We start from the raw sequence: 26,980 nt of genomic DNA on the forward strand, positions 1-26,980 counted from the left end.
GAAAACAAAAAATGGACCAGCAACACAGGAGAAGGAACCAGACTTTTATTCAAAATTCACAAAAACAGCCACAGACTGGCTTCAGCCCTAAGCCTTTGCCAATGTACACTTAGGCTGTAAAAAATAAATCTTTTATAGGATGATATAGTTAATTAACCAACCACCGTAGCCCAATTAAAGGCATTCATTAAAACCAGGTAAAAGCAAGCCCCCTAGTCTGACAAGCCAGGCTTTTTCTTTCATATTCAAAATATTTTTCCAACCAGTTTTGCAACTTCTACCCCCCAAACCTTGTAAATAATAATAAACCTAAATTGGGCAGAGGGGTGTTTTAGAGTGTGTTTATATAATGCAGTATTGGGATTTTTATTTCCAATACTGCCACAAGAAAAACAACCCACAACATTATCCCCTTCAATGGCAACCCTTTTGGATGCTAAAATTGGTTGATTACGCTTATATGGTTAAAATAGCGACCCATGATTTTACCCTTCCTGAAAGAAAAATGACATCTATTCTCCAAAAATGTTTTTAGGCATTCATCCGATAGCAAGATACCCCAATGGCTTTGTATAATATCCATAAATACCCGTGCTTTTCTTGTGGGCATTGTTCATTTTGTAAACATATGGTTCAAACTAGAGTTTTCATCTAAAAATACACCACGTATATTTAATATTAATGTTTTTGGTAATTGCAACATGGCTTGGGTAATTTACCTAGTAATATGTACTTGCTCTGCCTTTTATATAGGGCAAAAATCTGGACCTATTAAGTTTCAGATGTCTGAACATTTTAGCAGTATTAGAAATAAAAATCCCAATAATGCGTTATATAAACACACGCTAAAACTCCCCTCTGCCCAATTTAGGTTTATTATTATTGACAAGGTTTGAGGGGATAGAAGTTGTAAAACTGGTTGGAAAAATATTTTGAATAGGAAAGAAAAGCATGGATAGTCAGACTTGGGGGCTTGCTTTTACCTGGTTTGAATGAATGCCTTTAATTGGGCTATGGTGAGTGGTTAATTAACTATGTCATCCTATAAAAGATTTCTTTTTTTACAGCCTATGTGTACATTGAGAAAGGCTTAGGACCAAAACTGGTCTGTGGTTGTTTTTGTGACTTTTGAATTAAAGTCTGGTTCCTTCTCCTGTGATGCTGGTCTATTTTTTGTTTTCACTGTCTGGACAGATAGATGCCAAAGTGGCCATTATACAAAATGATTGACCAAATGAAGGCTTTGTAAAAGTGGCAATCACATCTCTAGATCTAGTCACAATCAATTTGTTTATAAGCTGTGCAATATAGAAATACGTTCTTATGGCTCTGGGCACATATTGGTCAAAAGTTAGGTGACTGCACACACAAGTTTCCAAATGCCAAACAACTGGGTAAGTTCCCAGTGGGCATTGTCAATTTGGCAGTTCCCTGGTGTAGATGACTTCCCAAAAGATGCAATAATGTCATTCCAACTTCTGATAATTTATAGTAAAATACCAGAGCTGGATCATGGTTAAATGGGGCCCTGGGCAGGGTAATAGATTGGACACATCCAGAGTTGCCCCTCCTGCAGCAATCCCCTACCGCTCCAGCAACAGCCCCCTCCTCAGCCACTCCCATGTTCCATTACTTGGCTATTTCTTTTCGGTTACCATAAACACTGTTCAAATCTGTCAGTGTGAGTACTGTTTTCTTATTTACTTCTACAGTGATTACAGAAATTGAAATAAAATAGTGCAAACACTGATCCCTTTACTAAACAAACAATACTGTATCGCAATGAAAACAGACTTAGGATGAGCAGTAAACTTTTCTGCCCTTAAAACTCATATTTATTGAAATGGCATGAAAATCCACATTCATTTTGCATTTTGCCAGTGGAGGACTAACCTTAACTCTGGGCTGTTTTCAAACCATAGGCTGCTTACACATTTTTATGGTCATGCATACATGTATGCATTCTTTGATTCACATTCCTAATTGTATTAAATTATATTCCTTGCATAATACAGCACCACTTGTTAAAATATGTTTTAAATTTTTAGTTTTGAACAGTCTTCTACTAAGCAATGAAACAAAATGTATGAACCAATAATGACAAAAATACCCATTTCAGAAAATTTCAACCATAAAAGCTACTCAAACTTCTGTCATTACAATCCACCAGTATCAGTAAATATGCAAAATCTCTGTGATGTATATCCATCTCTCCACAACATTCAGTTTAGATACCTGGACTAAGTAAGTCATCTAAACAATTCCACATTAAAGGGATTTGTAACTAACAAAGAGGTTGTTCCTAGCAAACAACTTTACATTTCATTTTTTCATCTACAAATAAAGTGCCTGTTGCCTGCGGGGTTGCCAGACGTCCCTATAAAAGTGGAACTATCCCAGGATCAGCAACCCGATCCCGAGTCCCTCACTGCCGGTTAAAATCCCGGTGAAGCAGCCTCCGATTTGTTTTTTTTTTAATTGTAACACAAAACGAGTCCTCCTGCATGGAAGCAATTGCCCGGCTCAAAAATGACACAATTGGTAAAAAAGAAGAAGAGCCAGCAAAACAGTGACAATAGATATATATTAAATAATATTGATGTTATAACATCTTAAACAGCAAAAGCAAACAAGTTTCGGCCGGAAATAAACACAGCCTTCATCAGTGTACAAATAATAAGATTTCAAAAGCTATTTAAATAGAATAAGCTGACAGTCTATTTGGTAATAACTAGAGATGCTCATTAAGGTCAGGTGGGAACAACCCACCCAGTTTGATGATCCACTTCTTCTCTTTTGCATTAAGAATGGAATGCCAACCGGTTTCATTAATACGATTACCAAACACCATATCAATAATTATGAACCTACATTTAGCTGAGGAATGTACCAATTAATGTTTATAAAGGGCATTGTGTAATCTCTTTTGTTTGATGTTACTGATATGTTCTGATATACGTATTTTCAGGGGTCGTGATGTTTGGCCCACATAGAAAGAACCACAACTGCACGTAGCCAGATAAATAATCCAATCACTACTACAATTGGAAAAAAAGGTAAGATCAAACACAATTGGACAATTCCTGCTTGTAAAGTGTTTGGATTTATCAATATACTGACAATTCGTGCAATGACCACATGGGAAACAACCTCGTAATGGTTCCCCTGATAATGTTGTTTGTGTAAAAGCATTAGACCTGGAATCACTATGTTTGTAATGATTAAAAAAAGCATTTAGATTTTTCCCCTTTCTATATGAGAAGAGACATTGGTCTGGAATGATATTAACAAGATCTGGATCACATTGGAGAATATTCCAATGTCTATGTACACTATGAACAAGACGATCAGAATTCCTGGCATACGTTGTCGTGAATCTGAGTGGTTGAGTTAGATCCTTGGTCTGCTCTTTATATACAAGCAAATCAGATCTGGGCATGTTGTTAACCTGATGACTAGCAGCTAAAATAGTGCCCAGTTTGTAACCCCTCAGTGAACAGATTGAACAATTTTTAACATATGCAAGGGACAGAGCCATCATTACTGATGATATCATGAATCAGCTCTTGGTGAAGGATCCTAGCATCCAATATATTTATTTCTTACCAAAGATTCATAAGGACCCAGTACATCTGCCAGGGAGGCCTATTGTGTCTGGTAGGGGGTATATTACTGAGCCCCTGTCTCTGTTTTTGACCAAATACTTCAGGCCATTGTTACCCTTAATCCGTTCTCATCTACAGGATACAACACACTTTCTGCAAATTGTTTCAGATACACAATTGGATCCCGAATGGTTGTTATGTACACTGGATGTTAGTGCCCTTTATACCAATATACCACACCAAGCAGGATTGGATGCATTAGCTTATTGGCTTGAGGTTTCCAACTTATATAGTTTGGACTTCAATTCCTTCCTGGTGGGTATGGCACAATATGTCCTGACCAGTAACGTCTTCTATTATAAGGATCAATGTTATTGGCAAACCAAGGGGACTGCAATGGGGGCATCCTTTGCCCCCATTTATGCAGATCTCTTTATGGCATATGTAGAGAATCATATTATCTATGATACACAGACCAACTTATTTTTGCCTCACATTGACATATGGAGACGTTACTTGGATGACGTATGGATGGTATGGATGGGGGATGAATCTGGGCTGATGGATTTCATTTCATATTTGAACAACAATGACTGGGGATTACATTTCACTGCACACTATGACATTGATACTATAACATTTTTGGATGTAGTTATTAATAGGTTACCCGATCATACACTTGGTACAGAGGTGTACAGGAAATTCCCACAATATAATTCTATTTTACATGCATCCAGTTATCACCCCCCCCCCCCATGTGGCATGTAATATTCCAAAGTCACAATTTATTCGGGCCAAACGTATCTGTTCAGAGGAAGCTACATTTTGCAGGAACAAAGTAGACTTGAGCAATAGGTTTAAGGATAGGGTTTACAAACTGGGCAGTATTTTAGCTGCTAGTCATCAGGTTAACAACATGCCCAGATCTGATTTGCTTGTATATAAAGAGCAGAACAAGGATCTAACTCAACCACTCAGATTCATGACAACATATGCCAGGAATTCTGATTGTCTTGTTCATAGTGTACATAGACATTGGAATATTCTCCAATGTGATCCACATCTTGTTAATATCATTCCAGACCAATGTCTCTTCTCATATAGAAAAGGGAAAAGTCTAAATGCTTTTTTTAATCATTACAAACATAGTGATTCCAGGTCTAACTCTTTTACACAAACAACATTATCAGGGGAACCGTTACGAGGTTGTTTCCCATGTGGTCATTGCACGAATTGTCAGTATATTGATAAATCCAAACACTTTACAAGCAGGAATTGTCCAATTGTGTTTGATCTTACCTTTTTTTCCAATTGTAGTAGTGATTGGATTATTTATCTGGCTACGTGCAGTTGTGGTTCTTTCTATGTGGGCCAAACATCACGACCCCTGAAAATACGTATATCAGAACATATCAATAACATCAAACAAAAGAGATTACACAATGTCCTTTATAAGCATCAATTGGTACATTCCTCAGCTAAATGTAGGTTCATAATTATTGATATGGTGTTTGGTAATCGTATTAATAAAACTGGTTGGCATTCCATTCTTAATGCAAAAGAGAAGAAGTGGATCATCAAACTGGGTGGGTTGTTCCCACCTGGCCTTAATGAGCATCTCTAGTTATTACCCAATAGACTGTCAGCTTATTCTATTTAAACAGCTTTTGAAATCTTATTATTTGTACATTGACGAAGGCTGTGTTTATTTCCGGCCGAAACCCACGAATCTACAAGTTTTTCACTCTTTGAGTTGCCGTATGGGCATATGGTGAGGGGACCTTTAGATTTGATTTGTGATGAGTTGGAGGGTGCGTGTGAATCCTACAAGGAGTCTGTTGTGGCATATGTCCTAAACCTCAGAGCAAGGTTTAGGCACCTCATGGGCTTGGCTCAGGAGAACCTGAAAGGGGCCTAACAGCAGAAAAAGGTCTGGTATCACTGGAATGCTCAAGCCAGAGAGTATGCTGTGGGAAAGCAGGTGATGGTGCTCATTCCTGTCAGACACAATAAGCTGCAGACAGCTTGGGAGGCAACCTTCAAAATGGTAAGGAAGGTCAGTGATGTTAATACATGGCAGAACTGCTAGACTGGAGGCAGGGCCACAAATTGTACCATGTTAACATGATGAAGCCTTACCATGATAGGTATACTTTTGTGCTGAATATTTGAAGTGCATGGCAGTAGGTGTCTGAGCAGGATCTGAGGCTCAGACTGATACCTCAGTGGAAGGGGCAGCAATGTCCCAGTGGATATCCCCTACCCAAGTTACAGAAAGCTGAGCAGTTTTACAGGAGTTTGGGGACATGTTCAGTAATAAACCAGCGTGGACTTGCTTGTGCAACATAATGTGGATAAAGAGCCCCAAAGACCTATCAAGCAGGCCTCTTACAGGATGCCTTAGCGAGTCAGCCATACTCTGAGGGAGGAGATACAGAAGATGTTGGAATTGGGAGTAATCCAGAAGTCCAGCAGTCCCTGGGCCTTCCCAGTGGTGCTTGTACCAAAGAAAGATGGCAGCAGCATGTTCTGTGTGGACTAGATAAGACTAAATAGTCACACAGATTCAGATGCTTACCCCATGCCTAGGACAGATGACGCCTTAGATAAGCTGGGTGGGACTAAGTATCTGACCACTATTGATCTGACCAAGGACTAGTAGCAGGTGCCCTTGACTCCACAGCTGGACAGAGGTCAGGTATTGTGACTGAAAAATGCTACAGCAACTTTCCAGAGGCTGGAAGATCATATCCTAACAGGAGCATGAAATTATGCGCTTGCTTATCTGGATGATATTGCCATTTACAGCCATTCCTGGCAAGAACGCCTTCAACATGTCAGGGAGGTGCTGGGCATACTGCAAAGGGCAAGGTTGATCATTAGGCCCAATAAGTGTCAAGTGGGTGTGGCAGAGGTCTCCTACCTGGGACATAGAGTGAGAATGGGTAAAATCATGCCAGAACCTGCCAAAGTGGAAGCCATTCAAGCATGGACTGCATCTGTTACCAAAAAGCAGGTGAGGGCATTCTTAGGGACATCATGGCACTATTGAAAGTTTGTTCTAAATTATAGTACAATATCTTCTCCCTTTACAGACCTGACAAGGAAAAGCAGACCAGATAAGGTAATGTGAACCCCAGCATGTGAACAGGCATTCCAAAAGCTTAAAGGAGCTTTTTGAGGATCCCCAGTGTTAGCCAGTCCAGATTATTGCAAAGAATTTGTTGTACAGGTAGATGCTTCAAAGCATGGGATGGGGACTGTACTTGTCCAGGTTTCCTCAGAGGGAGAAGAGCAGCCAGTGGTATATCTCAGCTGTTGAGTTCAATCCAGGGAGGAATCTTATGCAGCTGTAGAAAAGGAATGCCTAGCCATATTATGGGCACTGCAGAAACGTCAGCCTTATCTGTATGATAGGAAATTCTCTGTAGTTACAGACTGAAATCCCTTAACATGGCTACATAGATCCAACCAGCAAAATGCCAAGCTATGAAGGTGGAGCTTAGGATTACAGGCATATGACATAATGGTGCAAGAAATAGCTGGGTCAACAATGCCAATGCAGATCAGCTCTCAAGACAGGGAATGGGGCAACATACTGCCAGATAGGATTTTTTCTCTCAAGCCATGTTTCTCAAGTGTTACTAGGAAAAAAATATCTTGAGTCCTCAAAGGCAGAGAAGTGTGATGATAGGAGGTACTGACAGTCATGCCAGAAAAAGTGCAGCAGTGGATATATGACTTGTGCCAGCACAGATAGCTTAAATTTTGTAAATAATTATATGCCATCTGTATATCTTACTGATTTGTACAGATGCTTGTGCCGAACGTGAATTTGTTTGATTTGCTTGTGTTAAAATGTATCAACACTCCACCCTGCTGGAATGAAAAGAAATGTACATGTATTATTGCAACTGATTTGAATGTATATGTTTTACAGAGATTACTGGGACAGCAGAGGTTAACTAGCTAGCTTACTTTAAGAAAAATAATGGAATAGTAAATGAGCTGTTAAACCATTAAAATGGCACCCCATTCCCCCCAGGGCTGAACAGGACTTGAGACAGTGGGTCTGGAAGAAGTCTTCTTTCATTGGCCCAGTAAAAAGAGGGGGAGCCTCACACACTGCCTTAAACATTTAGATATGTATTCTAGCCATCTATGCTAAACTCCTCTCTCAGTTTCAAAGGGTGATACTGTGGGAACCTAGAGTTAGGTGATGAGATGAGGTCTTTCTGCAAGCCATCTTGGATATTATATTTTACAGGGAGTAATCTCTGAGCATAGAATGTTCTGTTTTGGGGAACCTGACTAGAGAGACTGCTTGTGTATTTCATTGTGCCTTGAGATATCAAATAAGTTATTAGGGAGTAGTAGTTTTCCTAAATTCAGTCAGAAATATAGTGAGGCTTAGTCTAGAGATTGTTTTTCTTTATTTGTATGAGTCTATCCATCAATGTTATTTTCAATATCTCTTGTGATTTGAACTAGGTGGTTTACTGTAAATATATATTTAGTATTTTCTTGTTCTTTTATTGTTTACTATTAAATATATTTAAACTTTTCATTGTGGCTGGTCCTCTTAGAAAGGATTTAACCTTTGAGTATGATTATATTTATTTGGTAACACTGTCTGGGCCAATCTTGAAGGCCTAACTGCCTTGACAACTACTACCATTTGTATTTGCATTAATATTACAGTATAATTGGACACCCTTTGTTAAGTGTCTTAGACTAGCTGATTTTGTAGCTTCTGGTGGTAGTGATAACTACCCTATACTCTGGGCAGAAGGGGACACAGCAGGTCAATTTGTGCCAGCTTTTCCCAGGTGTGTGTGTGTGTGTGTGTGTGTGTGTGTGTGTGTGTGTGTGTGTGTGTAAAATCAGATCTCACAGTGTGTGTGTGTGTGTGTGTGTGTGTGTGTGTGTGTGTGTGTGTGTGTGTGTGTGTGTGTCAGCTACTTGAAGCTGGGACACCAAGCACTGGGCTTACAGAGGGGGTGCTGGAGGTCTTGATTTGGATTATTGGATGAGTACCTAACCCTACAGCTGTACCAGTGGGGAGTCTTACTGGGGACCTGGAGGGAGACAGAGAACTCCATTCCCCAGACTGAGTGGGTTCCTTGTCTGCTCTTAAAGGAAATTGTGCTTAATGCTGAGAGGTCTGAATCTGGGAATACTGAGTGTATCCATTTGTATTCCAAGTGCACGTCCCTCTCTAGTGTCAATGGTAAGGATTCAGACTTCCTGATTACTGACCCTGTGTGGGGATGTCACAAATTTCACAAAACTGTCGTAGCATAGTATCATATATACAAGCTTGAAAGAGAGTGCAGGGCATTTAGATATCAGATGATTTCCTTCCTATTAACCATAAATCCTGATAATGTATAAATCACTAGTTTTTACAAAATAAGAGCACCCTTTGCAACCCTACCTCATTCCAGAATTTTTCAATATGTATATCAAAATAAATTGTGACTTAATAAGAACTTAGAAGTTCTAGTAAGAAAGCATAAGTAACTGCTCTAAAACACTGGGTTTACATGGTATTCATTTCAAATCACTTTGTTCTGTGGAACAAAAGAACGTTATTATAGCATGGTTCAGTTTAATTCAGTTGAAGCAGTGTCCACAAAACTCATGGATATTATTTGCATTTCTGAAATCTTCTAATGCATTTATACTCATAAACATTTTCTTTGACAGTAGAGATGCCCTTGCCTGTATGTTTATTCATTTTCATGCTACCAGAAATATCAGTGATGTTTCACACAGAAGACTGTATCCTGAATGGTTTGTCAAATTCTAACTGTGTCATGATATGTTATGACTATTTTCAAACTTCAGCAACACATAGGGCATTGTTCCTTTCTGCTCTATGACTAAAATAAAACTGATTCCTCTTTCATTTTTGGTACAGTGTGACAGCTTGTTAGAGTTTCTCTCTCATTCTATTTATGTGGTCATAATTTTAATAATAATGCACTTGTGACAGTCTTGCAGGCCAGCATTGCTTTTTTTTTTAGCAAATTTTAACTTTTGTCGAGAAGTAAGTAGTATTTGAAATTCTTACCACATGAAAGCACATGTCACACAAGCACCACTGTGTGTTAAACAGTGCTGTCTGCCATGTAGCAAACTATGAAGAGCAGTTCCAAACTCAAACATAACTTTGTCTTTATCTTGTTCCTGCCAGGTCAAAGGTGTGGATTAGATCAACAAAGATGGTTCCAGTGAAATTTCCCTTATACCATGTTAAGTAATATTTTATCTGCGACAGGCAAGAAGGCAGTCATTGTGCTTTCTAAATGTAGAGAATCCATGGTGTTTTAAAGAAAGGAGGTGGTATTACATTAACAGCAGAAGGGGGTGGCTTTAGAAGGTTGGGACTGATTTTGTTGCAGTGGTTTGACTATAATGGACCTCTGCCTGTAAGGCAATGTTTTACAGCTGAGGCAGGGGGGATAAATTTGAAGCAGTTGTTGAATGTTGTCCTGAACATAGTGGTATATGAACCAGAAGCAGAGACTGACAGCTGTAATGGATGCATCTAAAGGCACTGACTTAAGAAACAAAGAAATTCCTTTGGCTTTGATCTTTCTAGAATAGAAAAGAAGAAGGTAAAGGGATGGATTTGGTGGGAGAGTGTTGTTTGTGTTATGAGTGGCATGAGGTGAGGTGAGGTTGCTGAATTCCTAGAGGAAGTCAGACATGGAAAGATTCCCTTAAGAACATTGCATTGCGTTCTGTGCATTGTTGTTTGGATTTGTTATGAACAGTGATTAGATTAATCTCAAGCAAAATTGTTTAGAAGAATGTAAAAGGATAAATTGTGCAGATGTATGCAGTTTGGCTTTGTGGTTTCTGTACAAATGTTTAGCAAAGTTTCTGTGTGTGACAAAGCTTTTTCAGGTGTCTATGATTGGATTTCTTTTCTGTCATTCGGGGCTTAATCTTGTAGTTTTATAGGTATTTTAATTCTTTTAGACCAATCTGATGGATTAGATTTGTAATAATTGGAAATAATTTGTTATGTATTTGTAAAACAGAGAAGGTGAGATGGTCTGCTGCATAGAATCTGCCTTAGAAGTAAGGTAAGGTTGACCCATCAGGAGTGGAGATCTAAGATTTCAGTTAGATGGTCTTGGAATTGAATATAAATTGGAAAGAGATTAGTTTGGCATGTTGTTTTGCTATGATATTATTGACTAAGAATTTCACGGGGCAATGGTGAATGAAAGATAGGGGATGAATCGCAATGGCTGAGATATTAGATGGCTAATTTGATCTACAGATATAAAGGGGTGAGTGACTGTGAATGTAGGTTAGGACGTGAGTTCCTGATTGAGTTGGATTAGAATTATGTCAGCAATAAATTAAAGACATTCTCATGTGGACTTAAAAAGCTGAGATAAAAATCATCCAGAATAAGATTATTTCTGTGTTTGGAGGAGTTAGGTCTGAATGAGGGATTCAAAGTATTGTTTTGTAACTAAACTTAATGTAAGAGTATACATTCCATTGAACACTGCTGCAGTAGATTTAGCTATATGGGTTATATTCTGCCAAGGATACAACAGCCAGACAGCTTCCAAAGCTTCAGGGCACCTTCCACATGCCCAAACTGTAAGGCAGCTGTAGCTGAGCTGGCTAAAAGTCAAGGTTGGGCACAAAGCCCTTCAATGGTTTCCATCCGACAGAAAGAGGGAGGCTGAGCCCTGCAAGGACAAAGATAAAAGCAGCAATAAGTAAATAAATAAATAACATAGTATCCACACCCAGGCATTACAAAGCGCACTAAAAAGCCAGGAGGATGGAGGGTTGGAGTGGCTACTGCAACAGTGATCATTCAAACATCTACTGTTATGGCAGGTTTACTTACACAATTTTCTATGTTCATCATACTGATCACTGCTGTAGTAGCTTTAGTTATGTGGGTATGTTATCCTAGCTAACTACATTTGGGAGGTGGAATGAGAAGAATCCAGGAGAACTTGGAAAATGGTCCTAGAAAAGCCTGATCTGGACCTAGAGAAGGAATCAAACCTAGATTACTTTGTAAAAGTATATGCAGAAGAAAAAGTAGTAGCTTTTGTAATACCTTTCCAAAAATCCATAGATGAAGCCAAGGACCTGCCTGGAATAGTTTTGTTAGGGTGAGTATAAAAAAGGTAAAAGCCCTAGACAGCCATTTGGAAATAGTCTGTTTTGATAGACATTGTCTCTTTTCCTTACCTTCTCAACAAGTGAACAATAGATCTGAAAATCTGAAATATTTAGTTTTGTCAAGATAGTGCCCACATTGTCTATATAATCCAAGGCATGGAGTCTCCTTTCTCCTTCATTTTTAGTTTCAGGAAAGAAAATGAGGAGATAAATAGTTTTGGCTTAAAGTGATCTCGGACTTCACTTTAGGTATAAATGAATGATTATTTCTCAAAGAAACCCTGTCCCTACAGAATTAAAATAGGGACAACTCAATGTAAGAGCTTCCAACTCAGATACCCTTCTTGCAAAGGTCACAGAAATCAGTAAAACAGCTTTTCATGTTAATGGTCTCAAGTAAGCCAGGTTAGCTTGTTCAAATGGAGCAGGTGTTAGCTTCTCTAACAGAAAATGAAGATTACAAGGAGGGGCTAATGGCTTACTTGGAGGCCTCTTATGCAAAACCCCTTTCAAGATCATTATGACATGCAATCACCTTGAAAGAAGATTATCCATGGGCAGACATGCTGAAATGGCTGATAAATGAACCTTGTCAGAGGAATAAAAAGGCCATAGGATAGTAACTCACTCAAATATTATAGAACCAGTGAACAGGTAGGCCTGAATGGTTATGTTGTTGGTACCAACTAGAAAACCCTTCCCATTTACCTCCATTAGTACCCATTTCATATCCTCAATAAGCAGGTATTAAAAAGGAACTAAGACCCTTTCATTGAGGCAATCAAATGAAGTTGACTGGTGTCATGGAGAATCAAACACCCCCTGTTATTGTGTAAGTAGATCCAGTCAATGAGGAATCATGAGGTAATTGCCTCTGGTGATTTCCAAATGTAGGGAGATCCATGGCTGCCTGGGGCAGAAAGGAGTCACCACAGTGATCTAGGGGAATTTCTTTTGAATCTTCAGGCGTACCATGGAGATTAGTGGAAAGGGAAATAAAGAATATGGGAACATTCATGCTCAAAGAATAAAAAAGGAAGGAATCTGTCTTCCAGGCTTTACTGCATGTAATCCTCAAAGAGAATCTTGCCAGTTGATTGTTCAAATAGGAGTCAAAATGGTCTACCTGAGGAGCACCACACAGATGGATCAAATCTTGGAAGATGCCCTGATCTAGTTTCCAGTTATGAGATTCTGCCATGGTCCTGCTCAACTTGCCTACCACACATTTTTTCTCAGCTAGAATGGTGGATTTCAGTACAGTGAGATTGCCCTGTGAAGCTATATCCCACGGTAACATGACTTGTCTACACAGGGGGTATGACCTGTTTCCCCCTTGCTTGTTGATGTACCACATGACTGAGGTATTGACTGTAACAACTTGAAGAGGTCCAAGGGACCAATATGATTCAGAGAGTTGGGTTGATCAGGGAAAGCATCACTTTGATATTTATGTGCTTGCACTGATTCATTATAACTGCACTTTTATCCTTTTTTTAAACTGCTCCCCAAGCAAATTTTGAGGCAACTGTAGTGAATGACTGCTTTGGAGCAGGGAAGAAGAAGGGGAAATATGGATTTAAGGATATCTGTTATCTCCAACAAATTACTTCTCTTTTGCAAATACCAGCAGTGGCATTTGAAAAGGTAAAGGATGATAGTGCTAGGACCAAATAGATTTAAAATATGAAAGTATCTTTTTTATATGGAGTCTTCGCAGGGGTATCGTGAGAATCACAGATGTGATAAAAAAAGTGGAAAAAAAATTGTCTGATCTGATGGATGAGGAATGACTCCATGGAAAGGAAATAATTTCCTTCCATTGCCTTCTGTAAACTTGATGAATGGTTTTCAGAACCCATTTTTCTGAAATTATCTGATGCCAAGAGATGGAGATTCAGACTTTCAGTAAGAAGAAAGAGGCCATGGTTCTAGGGAGTCACATGGTCTCTTGAACAGTCATTCAGACTTGTTGGACTGTCCATGGTTTTGTGAGGTTTGAGACTTCTTTTTGTAACCCCTAGCCATTTTTCTTAAATGTCTATTTACCTGCATTATGCTCAGATTGTTTATTCTGTTTTTGCCAAAACTGAATAAGGAGACAGAAAATGCCTTGAAAATTTTGGAAAAGGAGGGCTGAAAAACTTAGATCTTCCCTGTATCAGCTTGTGCCTTTCATCATACTTTTTAATAACCTCTGCAGCAGTGGGGTCAAACATTAAATCTGTAGCCAAAGGTGAATTTAAAACCTCATTCTTAACATCATCTGGGAGGTTCTGATAATGTGGCTATATAATCCTCCTCAAAGGTGGCCATAGCCCTGGAAGAAGCAAAAACAGAGTTATAGACACACTGTAAACAATGAGTAGTGACCTTTGCAATAGAAAACACCATGTCATTTAAAACAGATTTTCCTTCCAAGAAGAAACTGCAGATAAAAACATTTCTTATCCTTTCACAATTAGTCAAAACAAGCTTTAACATATGAGCCTGACAAATTAAAAGTCTGAAAATCAAAGATGCAGAAGTATACACCTTTTCCCACAGCTATCAATAAGTTTCCCTTCCTTATCAGAAATAGTAGGATTAGAATTGACTAGGTGTTTAGCAACAGTGGGATCAAATATAACTAGAACGGCTTGGTCAGGTTTGGAAAGTGTATAAAAATTTAAAAGACTGAGAAACTTAATAGATTGAATTTGCCTTTTTAGGGACAGCTGGCTAACAATCGAGAAAACTGTAGGCAGTAATACATAAATCCTGTAAATCAGAAAGAACAGGAAGAAAGGGTGTAGGATTTGGGAAATCCTTCTGTAACAACTCAGTACTTTCTGAGGGACTAAGCATCATTAGTGTTCTCCCACTAAAAACTCTGGGACATTCTAGCAATAGACTCACATAAAAAGAAAACCCCACAGTGAGAATCAGATAGTGAGCTCTCCTCTGAGTTTGCATCAGAAATTGGAAGGAAAAAAACTGTATCCATCCTTGCATCTTCCTGTTTGGATTAAGAATCTTGAATCTCTCCAGGAAAAATGATATCCCTCTTTCTTTTACCAGAAATTATTTTACAAGGATTAATAGCATGAATTAAACCCTGAGCCAGACCCAGTAAACTATTCTTATCCAAAGACATTTGAGGGGCAGTAGATATATGCTTGGTTTTCTTTTTCTTTTGACAGGAAAAATGGTGCCAGCCTTGTTACTAATGGCAACAGCAGCTTCCCCAAGGATGGGTACACCATTCTGACACAACAGGGAAACCTTCTTTGTTACCTCTCCCAGACACAACAAGCATGACTCTCCCTTGCTCACTGAAGACAGCCCAGCAGCCTCAGAGGACATGGCCTCTGCTCCATAGTGGCTATAGGTGCTACATCAGAGATATCCTGGGTAAAAGATAGGTGGTCAGAGGTACAACAAATGTCACTTGTATAAAGATAAGATTCACAAAACCAGAGATATACCCCCGGATTTACTAATCTTCTGTGTAAGATTAGATTAGTCTTTCATGGAAGCGCCAATGTAAGAGTATGATGGCAGCACACCATGCATATTTATGAGGGCATGCTGCCTCAACTCTAAAGCTTACACGGGGCGTGGACGAGTGTAGGGGGCGTGTCGGACTGCCAAGCAGTCCAAAAAGCCATGCCCCTGCAATGAAGAAATGCTGCAATTTCCAGTTACATGAGCGAGTCCACTCACATGTGTACAATGTAACACTCCACTCCCTATATGTTAAACAACTTACAAAATTAAAAATAAAAATATTTTTTTTTTCCGATATAGCTGCCCGTAGTTGCACGGGTTTGCGTGGATTTGCCCATTGCTTAGCTACAGTTAGCAGCTTAGACACCAGAAGAGGATAATAAGAAAAATATATGCAAATTAAGCAACATAGCAATAGTGTAGTGGTTAGAGCCTTCGCACAAAGAGGAGGCATTCCTGGTTCGAGTCCCACTACTGCACGCTCCATTTTCTGTGGGAAATCTGTATACAAAAATATTTCATGACATTTTTTATGTATAATGTTTGTAAAAAGCATTGAAATGTTAAATGTAGCAGTGAACGAATTATATATTTTTATTTTATTTTACATTTGTTGACCGGGCTAGTCTAACTGGATACATGTCCATTTTCAGTAGAGGCCCGGGGAGATAAGCTCCACCTTAAACTAATAAATCAGGACAGAAAAAAAGTCCAAAAATATCTAAATACATTATACATGAAGATTTTCTTCAAAGAACTTAATTATACAGAATGTGACTACTGAGTTTAACAAAGCAATACAGTACTATTTCCATGGGAAAGCGTTTGGCATTCACCATAAAGTATGTTAGGTAGGAATGTACATTTTACAATGAAGTATACAGGTTATAATAAAAAATATAACACTGAAAAATAAGAAAGTTATTAAATATATACACTTAAAGAAGTAATTACAGTCATAGTGAAACAATAGTTGGTCTATATACAAGGTGGAAGACGTGCTCACAGCAGAAAGATTGTTGCAATGAACATACTCAGTGATAGTTCCCTGGGAGTAGGATACTAAGAAGGGAGTGAGGGAAGAATTTACTATTTCCACAATGTGGGTTTTGGAGGAGAGGTATAGAATAATGTTGCACTGGGGGGTGTTAGCCAGGGTTAGTACATGGAATAGCCATTGTGTTTTTAGTTGGATTTGTAGTTGCTTTTTAAAAGAGAGGTAATGATGAGAGAGATGCAAGTTTGATGAGAGGCTTGTTCCAAATCTTCCCCACTGAATTTGAGAAAAGAGAATCACCTGCCTTGCTGTGGGATTTCTGGATGGTAACCAGTAGTTTATTTGCTGAGCAAAGGGTAGTAAGATTTATGTAGAGAGAGATGAGGCTACTGAGAATAGGAGTATTACTAGGCTGGTACAGAATCTTATGGGTAATGGTGAGTTGTTGAAATACTAGCTAGTTATGTAGTTCTAGCCATCTTAGAAGTTTGAGATTTAGACAGTGATGAGTTCTAAATGGGGACCCAGTAGCAAACCTGGCAATATTGTTATAAGAAGTGGTCAAACTATTTAGGTTGCTTTTGGAAAGATTAGTATAAATGGGGGAGGCATAGAGGAGGGTGGAGATCAGATAGGTCTGGGCGATTGTAGTTCTGGATTCTGGGGTAAAAAATGTTTTATCCTACACAAGGATCCAAGTTTTCTGTTTACTGTTGTAATAGTAGCATTAATATGTGAGTCAAAGTTGAGGTTGTGGTTAATTATTACACCTAAGAGTTTGGTAGTTAGGTCAGGAGCTATGATTGTACCTTTGCTTGATGTAATAGAGAAATCTATTGGGAGGATTTAATAGTTGGAGTAAATAGCAATAATTTGGTTTTTTTTGGCATTTAGGAGGAGGCAACATTGTTGGAACTAGTTTTCAACTAGGTTAAATACTGTTTGGGTGATGGATTGGAGTTCAGATGAAGAGAAGACTTTACAAATCAAAGTGGAGCCATCTACATATTATATGCAGGTAGTTAGAGGTAAATTTATAGAAAGGTCATTAATAAATATGGAGAAAAGTAGAGGTCCCAGAATAGAGCCTTGAGGGACACCAAGGGTAAAAGGGAGATGTTTGGATAGGTTATTATCCCAAAGGACAGCCTGCTATCTATTGTGTAAGTAGAACTTGAACCATTGTAATGCTTGCGTGACAAGTGAGAATGATTTGAGTATGTTGAGAAGTATTTGATGGTTAACCATATCAAAAGCTTTAGATAGGTCAATGAAGAGTGCAGAGGAGAGCATATTATTATGATGTTTATTAATGCAGTCCGTAAAGGAAAGGAGAGCAGTGGTGATACTGTGGAATGGCCTAAAACCATGTTGACAGCCAGCTAGAAGGTTATTTTGGAGAATGTGGTCAAGAAATTGTTGATGGATGCATTTTTCCATGATTTTGGCTAGTGGAGAGATTAGGGCTATAGGCCAAAAGTTAGAGAGTTCAGTTGAGTTACAACCATTGTGAAGTGGGATTATGTGCGAGATTTTCCAGAGAGAAGGAATGGAGCCTTCAGTGATGGTTCTATTAATTAGGATAGAAATGGGATAGGCAGGAACTTTTGCAGCAGTTTGAATGTATTCAGGTGGTAGGAGATCAGCTGAGGGAGTACAAGGTTTAAGTTTATGAAGTAGAGTATAGATGAGGGATGTAGGAATAGGTTTTAAGTGAAAGGTAGATGGTATGGCTATAAGGGAGGATGAGAGGGTAGAATTAACAGGTGGTAAGGTGTTGACTAGAGATTGGACAGTTTCAGTAAAAAAGGTATTGAAAACATCAGCAATCTGGTTTGCAGTGTTTAGAGAGAGACCTATATATATGAAGGTGAAATGGTTCTGCATTCTGAGGCATGAGTACCCTATTTTAAGCAATATAAGGCACTGCTAAGCACATTTTATCATTATTGAGCATATTTAAATACAATTGCGCATAGCTGTGCACAGCACTAACCAGCACAACCACAACGTATTTGCGCATAGCTGCGCACTGTGCTAACCAGCGCAACCGCAACGTATTTGCGCACCACACTAACTAGTGCAACGTCGGGCAACGTCGGTCAAAGTCAGGCAAAGTTGAGCAAAGTTGGGTAAACATGCTCACTCCTGCTTTACTGTCCCTTAATCAGTCAGGTCTGCCCAGCAGGAAAATAAAAAGCAGTGACAGGGCTCAATCTCAGGATACTATGCACTATAGTCATAGTACTTAACCACTAAGCGATGACAGCATTTTACAAACATGCACTTTCAACAGAGACATATCTATCAAAGGAATTTTAAACATTGCCAACATAAGCTAAGCAGGTCTGCCAAAAGCTGAGTTTTTCCAAAACTGGCCAATCACAAATAAGTGTGGGAAATTAGACATATTTAAGCTCCACAAGCGGGAATACTTGCTATAACTGGCTGTAGCTTCCTTCTGCAGTCAGCATGGCTGGTGATGGTGAAGGCACTCACTTGATTTAGAGTGCAATGCTGGGACATCCAAGAGTCCAAAATTATGATTTTGGCTCCTCGTCCACAATCATGAGAAAAGAATCCTGTGGGGCCAGTACCAGGGTACCCAATATAAAATGGAGGCCTGGAACAGTCTTGCCCGTGATCTCATCAGTGCCACTGGTGTTCCCTGTACTGGTGAGCAGGTCAGGCACCATTATTCTGACCTGAAGCGACGTAGGGAGTATCAACTGGACCAGTGGATCCAGAAATCCTGTATGATGTCTAATGCCCCAGTACTAAGTAGCCATTGTATTAAGTAGTTAAGAATTGCTATGCTTGTCTATACTATGGATAGGTATGTCTCAATATCACTGCATTTACTTCACAGCTGCAGGTGACCAGGCTATGAACCTGCAAGCCCATGAAGATAGACTGCAAAGGCTGCATCATGAGGCAGGTTAGTAATTATTCTGCATGTACTGTTATATAAAATAAATGAGAGAGCCTTCAAAAAGTATTTTAACCCAATAAATAAAGGTGTGATAATCCTTTAATAAATATATGATTCATGGAGTGTGTCTGTGTCATTTTCTTTGATATGTTGTACTGTTGCATTCTACAAATAGTAGTGTTGTATTAAGCAGTGTCAACCCACACTTGGGTAGGCCCATATAACGTGGATGAAAGGAGTGCCAGTAGCTTGTATGCATATGTACAGCCCTCAACTGTTGGTTCATGGCCAGCATGTACAGGTTAATCTGGCACATGAGTAGCTTGGTATTGTGTTCCCCAGAAATGTCAGTGTGCTGCCAGAAATGTAGGGAGCTGTTAACATATAACTGATACTTTCACCTGAACATATCTAGATAATTATATGAAAGTAGATCTGTCAGTGTATCATCTTAGCAGTAGTGTGTGTGAGCAACTCTCAAAATATGTTGCAGTAACACCTGCATCCTGGACAGTTTGTACGTAAGATACAGCTCATGTATATAATGATTTAACAAAATCCAATTGCACAATATAAGGGCATTGGGTAGTGTAATAATACATGCAAGGGACATATAACTGCAGTTAATAGGAATGTAGAGAAAACTAGAAGGATATATAAGTTATTAATTGAGCTATCTTTTCCCACCCTACTGTATGTGCATAAAAAATGCAATTCCACACCTCAATCGGTATGTCTAATCTCAAAACATTTGTTGGTTTATAAATATTTCCATTTATTTCTATGCATGTGCCCTGTTAAAATGCCACAATATTGGTGGCCTGTTGCCATCAATTCAACCTGCATGCTGTTGTAATGTCCACTACTGTTCTATACATGTATGTGTTATGCTTGCTTTTAAACTGTTGAAAATCTGGTGTGTTGGTTTAATGGGAATAATTCTGCATGCTGTTATAACTAATTGGGAATGCTGTTGACTGTTACTAACCCATATCTTTTTTAAACTCTCCAAAACATAGTTCGTATGGGAAGGCCGGTACCAGCGGACCCACCTGTCCCACCTCAGCTGGCCATGGCACCTGGCAACAGCAGATCTGGTGCCCAGCGTGGGACCTCCTCCTCCATTGGCCCTGTGCCACCTTCATGTGGAAGTGCTGCAGGGGATGGGGCTTGGCCGCCCCATGCAAGCGTGGGCAGAGGGGACCTATCACCCTTCGAACGGTCCGGGCTGTGGTGCATAGAGAGATTGAACGTTCTGTTGCAGAACCTCTATGCCAGCTTGAGGCCTGAGTGACACAACTCCCAGGTCAGCCTGCCCCTCCTACACAGCCCCCAGCACAGCCACCCTCTGGGCAGTAAAGGTGCAGTGGTGACTGCCCATGGGTGGGGACCTCAGTCCCACTGTTTCTGTTTGGGGGATCATGGGCTTGCGATTTCCAAACATCCCTCCCCGTCAAAGGTGTTCACCTACATGTGTCATATACCACCCCTGTATGCATCTTGTCTGTTTACCTCCCCAACCTACCTCCCCAAATATACCTACTTCCCCTACCTCACATTCCACTCTCATCTGAAAAAAAAAGACAATCTGCTCCCAAAAAAAAAAAATATGCCCCATACATAGCTGCCCATTTTGCACACATCCACTGGATACATGAAATGTTATTTAATTGGCATTACAACATACTTTGTTGTCCTCACCCCTGTCTCAGGGGTTGAAGTGTTCATATCTACCTCCACATTTATTGCATGTGCACAGCTGTTGCTGTTGAAGACATGGGCAGCTATGGATCTTCCCTAAACCCATCCTGCAGATCCTTAGCTATTTTCCATACTGTCTTTCCCTCTTTGTGCCCCTTTTTCACCACTTTGCTATCTCCCCATTTTTCTTTTCTTTCAAAGAAATGAGCATGGGGGTGAGTGGGAGTAAGCACTATTATCAGTAGTGAGCGGGTTTGCGCTTGTTTGCACTTGGCTAAGCAATGTGCAAACCAGCGCAAACCTGCTTACAACTGCTTAAAAGTGCTTTAGTCACTCTGTATGTGAGGGCCCTTGTTCTGCTCAGGAACAAAATAAAACACCTCTGTAAGTCTCGAACCCCTGACCTTGCACACACTACACAACATGAAGTACTACTAAGCCATGGTAGACATACATCAAGTTGGTGCTTAAATAATTATATCATGCATCACAATGAGTGAATGTAAAGGAAAATTAGGAATACCATACCACACAACTTGTTCTGTGGATGTTGACCTACAGTTGTTGTGGAATTACATTACATGACTGTGATAAGAGAAGCAGCCATTCTATCAGGAAATAATGTTACACCATCACTTTACAACGCCATACAGTATCACAGCAGGACAAACACTAGCATATCTGTTTAGGGCAGGGACCATACCTCTCAACTGTCCCTAATTTTCTGGGATATCCCTGATTTTGACACACATTTTAGCTCTGTCCCTCTGAATCCCTCCTAAAACTAATGACTGTGGGCAGAAAGGTGGTGAATTACACTTAATGAATAATGACAATAATTAAGAGTTAGACACTTATTTTACTTCAGAAAAGGTATATTAATTCATATGTTCTGATTCTCTCAATGTTTCAACTTAATGGCACTAATATTTCAAAGGTGTCCCTGATTGTCCCTGACTTTTTCTTGACTTTTCCCTGAGTCTGCTCAGATATGTACCTGATTGGTTGAGAGGTCTGGCAGAGGCAGAAACACAGAGGCATATTAGCCTTTCTGCTGTTACACACTGTGCAAATAGCTTTGGAAGGAGTTTCGGAAGCATACCCTTATGTAGGAATACAACATTGAAATACAAATGGATGTAGCCATGTACTAGTAGCAACCAACTGTAAGAACGCCATTGCTCTATTGCTGAAAAGACCTGTGTGGTGCACAGACAAAAAATAACAGGCTATTCTCTGGCTATCATGTGGATAGGTCCACAGTTGGGAGTTACGCAGACTACTTGCCTTGATAAACTAACATGTACACAGCAACCCTGTAAGTCCAGCAAGATAAAATCCATACAATACTAGTTATGCTCTCTGTAATTCTTCAACCCTACCCAAATGTGGAATATACCTGTGTGTGCAGGGTCATCTGAGGATGTAGGTACGCATACTCACTGTACTGAAATGTGTCCAGCTTTTCTTAGCAGCTTGTGCTAATGTCAACACTAAAAAAGCACAAACTGTTTAGAACTGAGTAAATGAATATTCACAGTATAGCACTTCACAAACAATTCTTGTGGCAAAGGAATACATCTCTATAACTTGCTTTGTATGGCAGTTAATTGTAACAGCTGAAAAGAAAGTACATCTTTCCATGTAGCTTGGGGTAGCATTTTGAGAGGTGAGTACATTTCTACACTGACAAGTGGGTACTGGAAGCAGAAACATTAGGGCTGAGTACAAAATATAAATCTCTGGCTACACCCCTGGCTTCTGATAAAAAACTATACCAACCTTCTGTCTTAAACAATGATGTCCACACCAAACAAGGATGATCTCCATCTTGGAAAGCTGAAAGGGCCACGCCTACATGAGTCAGCAATTTATAGTACTGGGTTTCTATGACAGTGATTACTGCAATTACTACACAGCAGGCTGCATGCAATTAGCAAATGGTGGCCACTAATTGGTGCAGAGGCCATCACATGCTCATGTGCAAATTTCTACAAAAGCAGGCTGCAATCTCTGCCAACAAACTCAATCACTCTATTGCAGAGACTGACAGAGAGAGAGAGAGAGAGAGAGAGAGAGAGAAAAGGAAAAAGAAATATTGCCAAATTATACAAAGGAAAGGTATGTGACACATATTTTTTTACTGGCATGTAGTAGATGTTATTGAAGAATAGTCTACATAATGTGAAACATTCATATATGGCAGCAGTACTTCTTTATGCACAGATGTTCTGCTTAACTACTGCTATGGACAATACTGTGTGTACCTGTGGGCAGTGGGACATACCTGTGAAATGTGTAGCTCAGCATTAAATGTCAATGATCTGATCCATGTTATCTGTGTTCTGTACAGCAGTGTGGCCAATGGCTGTTGGGGGGATTAGCGATGACATTATATAATCATGGGTGTGACAGAACAACTCATGCATGCTAGTCATATTAAAGTGAAGCTTAGCAATGGCAACTGCTGTAGCAGTCTAGTATGCTTATCTAGCATCTGTTGCCATATATACCCCCACTAATGTTAGTCTGTGTTCATATGTGACACCTGTTTGTGTTGCAGCAAGGCCCAACAGTTCAGCTGTGAGGTCCATGGACTTACAACAGTGTGGACCATGAGGGTGTATGCCACACACATACAGAGACATATATGTGTCATATATATTTTCACATCTGTATATGTGCATAGAACAGGGAACATATTGCAACTGTTTACAAAGGGGGGAGATATATATGTTGGTGAAGGTTAGTATGCGCATATTTGTATGTATGTTTTAGTGTGTGACAAATAAGACAGCATACAGTGCTGGTATATGACATGTGGTTGTTAAACACTGTGGGTGGTTTGTTCAATTTGCAATGTTGAAGCCAGTAAGGCCTGCTAAAGCTACCTGGGCTGTGAACACCTTCAATGCATTTATTCCAAGACTGTGCGATTTTATTACATTAATGTACACCTTACATCCTTTGTATAATTGATATTCTCACTATGAAAGGTGAAATGTATATGTGCCTATATATATGTATATGTAGACAAATGGATGTGTGTATATATATATATATATATATATATATATATATATATATATATATATATATATATATATATATATATATATATATATATATACACACACACACACACACACACACATATATATATATATATATATATATATATATATATATATATATATATATATATATATATATATATATATATATGTATATATATATATATATATATATATATATATATATATATATATATATACTCATACACACCTACATCTACTTGTTGCAATACATTCTCTGATTCTCTGTACTGTTGAGTGACTGTGATGGTCAATATGTTTGCGACTACGTCAAATATATGCATCTGTGGGATAGCTTAGTGGGAAACTGTTTATATTATGGTATTGTGGGTCCTTGCTTTGATCCTAGCAAAAGCTGTGTATTCTGTTGCTAGGCAGAACAAGTGCTATTGCATACAGTGTGATTAAGTCCCTTGGTTTTAACTAGGGTGTGTCATTGGAGGCTAAAGCACTACATCTATGATTATTGATTGGTACCGATGTTGAATGCAAATCCTGTGTGTACTGTAGTACTAAATGAAGCTCTGGGCCTGTACAGCAAAGTATGGTGTATGTCCACATTGCTTGCATGCACTGTTTTGTGTGGTCCCTGTATTCATCACAGATTACATTTCTCAAGATTAAGGTTGTGTAAGTACTGACACACAGTACTGTATAGTACACACTGAAAGCTTATCTGGGTTGTCATACCTTTGTGTCCTGTAATTATGTCTGATGTGTGTGTGTGGGTATGTCTGCAACATGTCCTTTGACATATGTGTGGTAATACATATAACTGTGTATCTACAACATTCATAGTGTACTACAGCAGTATGTGACCTATATTCCCAATTGTGCACATATTTTGGCCACGGGTTTGGCATTAACAAGTTGTGTGGTATAATAGTAATACATTTACTGGACCTTACACTAACTGTGATGGATGATATATTTCTTTACACATCAGCTTGATGTATATCTGCTGTGGCTAGGTGGTGCATCGTGTTGCATACAGTGTGCCAGGTACTCTTGTATAGTCTTATATACTGATTTTATTTTGTTGCTGTGCATAACATGGTTCATTAGATAGAGAGTGAGCAAGGCACTTTCAAGCAGTTGTAGGGTTAGCAGTGATAAGTGGCAGTTACAGTGTTTTACTCTCGGTTAGCTTATAGGTTGCTATATATGGCAGTTCAGTGATATCTGTATTGTATAATGTTAAATGTGCCATATGACTTGCTCAGACATATTTTTGTATTTATGTCTTCCAGGGATCATGGCTAACCACAAGAACCTGAGTTACAGTAGTGCTGAAGATGATATCATTACTAGCAGTAAGATTCAGCATTACCGTCTCATGTTTTCATTAACCAGCCAGGACCAGCAGGAGCATACTGCAATGTGGCAAGATCTTATCCGCAGGGTCAATGAGGTAGGCCTGCATAACCGGACATATGAGCAGGTACGCCACCACTGCAGTGATCTTCTCAGACATGTCCGTCAGCATGCTGCTGATGTGCGTAGACAACAGCTTGCAACAGGGGGTGGTGTTAATATCCACCCCCCCTCACCAGAGTGGAGGAGCTGCTCATGAGCCTGGTGGCATCTGCTCAACAACAACAGCAGCAGACATACTCCATGATGGAGGTTGGAGCCACCCAGCAAGCACACATGGAGCATGCAGGTAACATGGCATATCTGTGGACTACTGTTATCTGTATTGGTATATCATACATATGTGAGATGTGGAGTGTGTCGTTCAAAGATGTGGTGGCTGTTGTTGTGCAATACTGATCATTTGGAACATAATCTGTAGCCCTATGAATGTAAACTGTTGTACTGTAAGACTGCAAACACACAGTAGCAATGCCATAGTTGTGGCCACTGACAAACTGTCTCATCTCTATGTAGGTACCTCTGGGGTGACATCAAGGCAGTGGACAGATGCTGGTGAGTGTGTTCTACATTTATTATTGTAAATAAAAAGTGCATGTCATAGTTAAGGTGTAGGTCATGTACACATGTAACACATCTACCCATAATGCATGATGTGCATGTTTGGTGTAAGAGCACGCACATCTCACTAATGTGATTAGCTGCCTCAAACAAATGCAATACCCAGACCATCTCAAACAAATGTGACTAGACTGTGGTGACCAATGGATAGGCACAGTTGATACTCAACATGCACATAACATGCACATCTATGTCATACACAGAGCATGTTAACATGCTACGCATAAAGGATTCCCAAACCCTCTGTAAAGACACACTCCAGTATCCAAAATCTCATCCACACATTACACATAATATGCCTGAGGGGTAGAGGCCTATCCTGAGGCATTTAAACACTCTGCAACACACTACACATTCATGTCAGGGAATGCTCCTTATTGGCCTCCTTACAAACTCATGTAACAACTGGTTGTGAAATTGTGAATTTAGCCAGGGAAGTACAGTTCCAGCATAGCATGATTAGTGCTGGTTTGTGAAAAATTTATAGCCTTGGTGACCACCCGATGCTTTATGATGATGGCCTATGGTACTATACCCCATCCAGTTATTGTAACCACAGTACTACACATAGCTGTCATTGCTACACACCATAATGATGTGTGTGTGTGCACACATATGTACCTCTAAACAATATGCATACCAATCACCATTTGCACAACTGACACATATATGTCTTGTGATGCTATTGAGTGGCTAGGTCATGTGACACATATTGGGTATGTGTAGTGTTTAAACATGCAGTTGTGTTTTAGCATACCATGTCATGGATGAGACTGGCATGTCCACAATATGATCTACACTCACCATAAGTACCGTACATTGGGTATGTGGCCGAATGGTATTCCATCAATTATCCATGCACCAATGATGATGTTGTGTGAATACTCATCATGCATGTGCTAAAAATGTGTCCACAGTTATTTGCTAAAGACACAGAGGCTGTAATCATCATTGGATACCTATCTGAGACACAGATGCACATCCAGCAATGGTATGT

This window comes from Protopterus annectens, chromosome 1.part1 (assembly GCF_019279795.1).
Source record: "Protopterus annectens isolate FY-2018-M chromosome 1.part1, PAN1.0, whole genome shotgun sequence".
Taxonomy (NCBI): Eukaryota; Metazoa; Chordata; order Ceratodontiformes; family Protopteridae; genus Protopterus; species Protopterus annectens.